Source organism: Trachypithecus francoisi, unplaced genomic scaffold (assembly GCF_009764315.1).
Source record: "Trachypithecus francoisi isolate TF-2019V2 unplaced genomic scaffold, Tfra_2.0 Lachesis_group10, whole genome shotgun sequence".
NCBI classification, from domain to species: domain Eukaryota; kingdom Metazoa; phylum Chordata; class Mammalia; order Primates; family Cercopithecidae; genus Trachypithecus; species Trachypithecus francoisi.
This window is the reverse complement of record NW_022681455.1, coordinates 60,534,780-60,540,779: the sequence shown is the minus strand read 5'-3', so window position 1 is coordinate 60,540,779 and position 6,000 is coordinate 60,534,780.

The window sequence follows — 6,000 nt, the reverse complement described above, 5'->3', positions numbered from 1 at the left end:
TCAAATATTTGCAACTGGATTTTCACTTGGTCTCCTGATCCCAATCACTATGCACTAGTCTGACCTTTGGCCCAATCAAATAGCAATGGGAGAATTCTTAGTAAAAGACACTAGAATGCAAGTTCTTTGAAGGCAGGGATTTTTGACTATTTTATTCACTGATATATCTCTAGCTCCTCAAACAGTGTCAAGTATATAGTAGTGGTTCAATAATATGTATTGAATGAATGAATGAATGAATCTCTGACAAAAGCCAAGAGGGGAGATTAGTGCAGAACAGCAGCTGGCCTGGAAGCTAACGGATAAAAATGAAGTAGACGAGACAATGATCTGGCTACTCCAATAATCAGAGAGGCTGATAAGTAGCATCTTAGACCACAGAAAGTAAAAGGCATCTTACTTAGGTGACTTCTTGGATATTAGGGAGCCATGTTTCAAAACTTGGGTATGGACTGGTCTCTAACTCGCCAGGTGATAGGGGAAGTAATGTGTTGCCACTGCTGGGCACCATGAGGTAGGATGTAGGGCTCGTGCCTGAGTAAGCCCTTCTAGGGAAAGTGGTGCTGGGCTAGGGTCTTCCTTCACATCTGAGGTGTTTTATGTGCACCACCACCCTCTAAGCCAAAAGAAATTCTGAAACATTAGATTCGTTTGAGTCCAGGACAATTGCCTCCTTTTGAACACAAGCTCCCAAAACCTTCTACTTCTCAGTATATTGTAGTGGTTAAGAGCACATATTCCTCCTATCCAATACTGGCTTTTCCAGTTATTACAATGACATACTGTATAACATAAGGCACATTGCTTAGCCTCTCAGTGGGTTGGTTTTTTCCTCTAATCAAATGGAAACGACAAGAGCACCTATTTCCTAGGATTGTTGTGAAGATTAAATAATTACTATAAAACTCTTAGAACATCACTTGGTGTTATGGGCTGACTTTTGTGCCCCTAAAATTTGTATGTTGAAGCCCTAACTCCCAATGTAACTGTATTTGGAGATAGGGCCTTTTAGGAGCTAAAGGTTAAATGAGGTCATAAGGACGGCCTCATACAACTGGTATTGAAGACAACCATCTGCAAGTCAAGGAGAGAGGCCTCGTAAGGAACCAACCCTGCCAAAACCTTGATCTCAGACTTCTAGCCTCCAGAACTGTGAGATAATAACTTTTTGTTGCTTCAGTGTGAAATAATCGTATTATATATATACACATATATATATATGTAATTTATACAAACATGTTTAATGTTTTAAGCTTTGGATCTAAAAATGTGGCAGAGGAATGACAATTTGATTTTAAGAAAAAAATAACTTCCAATATTTTAATCTCCTTCTCAGTTTTCATTACGTGCTTATGATTTCCAAAATCTCCCTTGAATTTAAATAACAGGAGGATCTTAATGCTGGGTTCCATGTGAGAAATGCTTGCCCTCTCAGGACACATCAATTTGGTTTCTTCTTAAGCAGCCAATTAACATCTTTTAGAGGTAATCATTCATTGTTAGTAAGTCCTGCCAGGCTAGTATTGTAATCTGCCAAGTATGATAAAAATTCTTTATTTTGTTCCAGCAGCCTTTTATATATGTAACAGCAGATATTCCATCTTGCTTGAATAGTTTGCATGAGAACATAAAAAAACAATTCCAAAAAGCCCTCATTCCAAATACAGTTACACTGGAAAAAAAAAAAAAAATATATATATATATATATATATATACACCCCAGTTCCTGACTTAAAGCTGCTAAAACCCTTGTAGATAGGGGTGCTAGGAGTCTTCACTTCTGGCATTTGGTCTTTGATCCTGATTCCTGACACAGACCTCCTAAATTTCTTTCCTGGGTTATAGGAGGATCTTTTGTTCTAATGAGGTGACTTTTGGTGGGCTCCTGAGTAGCCTCAGGATGGGAGCTTGTTGCCAAGGGAAGCAATCGTATGACTAGAAGATTGAAACTTTCAGTGTCATTCCCAACTTCTGGGGAGGAGAGAGGGACTGAAGGTTGAGTTGATCACCAATAGCCAGTGTTATATTCAGTCATACCTATGTAATGAAGCCTCCATAAAAACCTAAAAGATGGGATTCAGACAGCTTCTAGGTTGCTGAACATGTGGAGGTGCTTGGGAGATGGTGTGCCTGGAGAGGGTATGAAAGCTCCCCCATACCTCTCCCTCCCTGTGCATCTCTTCTATGTGGATGTTCACCTGTATTCTTTGTGATATTCTTAAAATGAGTAAACAATAACTTGAGTATACTTACTTAATGCTCCTCTATTCATCAATATCATTGAAATGATAGTAAAGAAATATGAAGGAAATAACCCCATATCAGTAAATAAAATGGGAAGTGGCTGATTAGTTAACCAGCGTTTTCAATGAATTTTTGAAAGATGGAATATGGATGGTAGTTTATTGACAAAATAACATAAAACATGAGCTTCTGGCCAGGCGAGGTGGCTCACGCCTGTAATCCCAGCACTTTGGGAGGCCAAGGTGGGCAGATCACTTGAGGTCAGGAGTTTGACACCAGTCTGCCAACATGGAGACACTCTGTCTCTATGAAAAATACAAAAATGAGCCAGGCGTGGTGGCAGTTGCCTGTAATCCCAGCTACTTGGGAGACTGAGCCAGGAGAATTGCTTGAACCCCGGAGGCGGAGGTTACAGTGAGCTGAGATCATGCCAGTACACTCCAGCCTGGGCAACAGAATGACACTCTGTCTCAAAAACAACAAAAAATTATATCCTAGAACAAAGTCTCAGCATTCCCATTCTGATTTGTTGTTGCTTCTCCACACTGTCCTCTCTCTTTCTTTTTCTTTCTTTTTTTTTTTTTTTTGAGACTGAATCTCGCCCTGTTGCCCAGGTGCATGATCTCGACTCACTGCAACCTCCACCTCCCAGGTTCAAGCGATTCTCCTGCCTCAGCCTCCCGAGTAGCTGGGATTACAAGCGCCTGCCACCACGCTTGGCTAACTTTGTTTCTTTAGTAGAAATGGGGTTTTACCGTGTTGACCAGGCTGGTCTCAAACTCCTGCCCTCATGATCTGTCCGCCTTGGCCTCCCAAAGTCTGGAATTACAGGAGTGAGCCACCGTGCCCAGCCTGTCCTCTTGCTTTCTACCTAAAAGACCAAATAAATAAAGTTGGCCAAGAAATACCCCTCACTCATCTACACACATATTGCTGCTAGCTAGGGAAGAGACTTACCGGAGAAAAAACACACAGCTGGAGAAACTCATGCCAGCATTGATACTGACTAGCCTATCTTTTATTTTGTAAGTATAAATGGACAAATATATATATCCCCAGAAATAGGAGGAAAATTATCAATTTTAATGTAAAAGACCAGGATGAACAAACCAAAAATGGGCAGAAACAGAGCCAATTTGAGAAAGAGAAGAGAACTTATAACATTGATAAAACAAATTCTTATTAGTATCCTCTGAAAAGTTAAAAGTCATATTGTACCCACATTACCATGCTAGATACTCTGCCAGAAAAAAAAACTGTGCTAAAATCTATGAAAAATTAACCATCAGGAAACACAAAAAAGCTTTTGGAAACCAAAAACAAATGTTAAAAAAAAAAAAAAAATCAGTAGAGCTGGGCATGGTGGCTCACGCCTGCAATCCTAGCACTTTGGGAGGCTGAAGCAGGAGGATCACTTGAGGTCAGGAGTTTGGGAGCAGCCTGGCCGACATGGTGAAAACTTGTCTCTACTAAAAATACAAAAATTAGTGGGGCCTGGTGGCTGAGACAGGAGAATCGCTTGAACCTGGGAGGCGGAGGTTGCAGTGAGCTGAGATCATTCCACGGCATTCCAGCCTGGGCAACAGAGTGAGGCACCATCTTAAAAAAAAAAAAAAAAAAAAATTAATAGAAGTACTGCCAGGAAGTCTCCAGAATGAAGAGCAAAAACGAAGATGGGAAGCATGAAAGAAAAGGTGATGCATAGAGGTTCAATCTAGGAACTCCAACGCTTGATCTAATTTGTACTTCAGAAAAAAAGAATTGAAGAAATAGAGGAGAGGGAATTATTAAAGGAAGAAAATTCTTAGGACTGAAAACAAATAAGTTTTTAAACGAAAAAATACCTATAAATAGTCAAGTAGGCTATATGAAAACTAAAATAAAATATGTTCACACATCTTCATTATATTTCAGATTACCAAGGATAAAGATAAAATTCTAAAAGCTTCTAGAAAGAAAATCCAAGTTCACTTACAGAGTAAGGAATATCTAACTGTCAACTTCTAAATAGCAATACTGGATATGAGAAGACAATGAAGAAAAGTGCTTATAAACTTCTCAAATAAGTGATCTTGGACTTTGTATTTTATGCCCAAATTATCAGACAATTGTGAGTACAAAGAAATACATTTTCAGACATGCAAGAATTCAGAAAGATGATCTCCCAATCATCTTTTTTGAGGATACTATTTGAATATATAGTTTAGCAGAACAAGGAATAAACGTGAAAAAGAGGAAAGTATGGAAACAATGAAGCTAAGCCGGGGGAAAATTAAGACAAAGTTTGTCCAGATGGAAGCAGGAAATTAGAGGGATCCTGGAACAGTCCTGCAACAGACAGTAATTTCTACAGGCTAGATAATCTTCACATAGAGTAAAGGGTTATGTTTCTTTTGTCAGCAAGGCGAAAGAAAAGCAATCAGAAGTACCACTAAGCAATAAAGGTTTTATAAGAAATGGTGGTTTACGGAGTGATTACTTCATCCCCTTTGCCCTTCTGTCACCCGTCTTTTGCATGTGGCTCTTTTAAGCTTCTCAACTTTCTCCTGGGACGCTTCATGAATAACTTGTAATAGAAATGCTACTGAAAAGCTGCCTAAACAAAAAATCACGTAAAGTAGGAACTTGTATGAACTAATACTGTTGTAAATCCAAAAAACTGATGAGTTAAATATAAAGCAAACTAAAATATGGAATGATTGAATAGGCAATTGAATGTAAGGAGAGAAAATATTTTATCTTGATGTTTGGAACATTATTTTTTGATTGGTACGGGGTAATGATGTTGGACTTACAACAAAGTATAACCTTATTCTACTTTACTCTGTAGTAAACAATATTAACGTTATCATAAAAATGTAAATGCTATCTTTTGAGAGGGTTTCAAGTTTCAAAATCATTCTACACAAAACATAGAAATCTTAATTTTTGTCACAGAACCGAATAAATGGCTGAATTAAATGAATTCATTTAATTACATTAATTATTTACTTCTTATAAATTGGGAGGTGCAAGGTCAGGAGGAGAGATGAAGGAAAATGCAAGAGTAGTTTACAAAACAGGGAGTCAATATATTCTGGTTAAACTGAATAAGATACTAATGTTTAACAATATGTGAATTTATCAATGTAGCCATTAAAAGAAAAGCAAGAGTAGTGACTGTAATTACTTATACAGTATTTATTATGTACCAGGCACAGTTCTAAGCATTTTACATGCATTAAGTCATTTAATCCTTACAATAATCCCTCTAAGTATTCAAAGACTTTTGTCCACTTGAGACACAATAAAACTGAGTCACCGGGCTTGTTGGCTCACGCCTATAATCCCAACACTTGGGAAGCCGAGGCGGGCAGACCACCTGAGGCTGGGAGTGTGATGCCAGGCTGGCTAACATGGAGAAACCCCGTTTCTTTTTTTTTTTTTCTTTTCTTTTTTTTTTTTTTTTTTTTTTTTTTTGAGACGGAGTCTCGCTCTGTCGCCCAGGCTGGAGTGCAGTGGCCGGATCTCAGCTCACTGCAAGCTCCGCCTCCCGGGTTCCCGCCATTCTCCTGCCTCAGCCTCCCAAGTAGCTGGGACTACAGGCGCCCGGCTAGTTTTTTGTATTTTTTTTTTAGTAGAGACGGGGTTTCACCGTATTAGCCAGGATGGTCTCGATCTCCTGACCTCGTGATCCGCCCGTCTCGGCCTCCCAAAGTGCTGGGATTACAGGCTTGAGCCACCGCGCCCGGCCGGAGAAACCCCGTTTCTACTAAA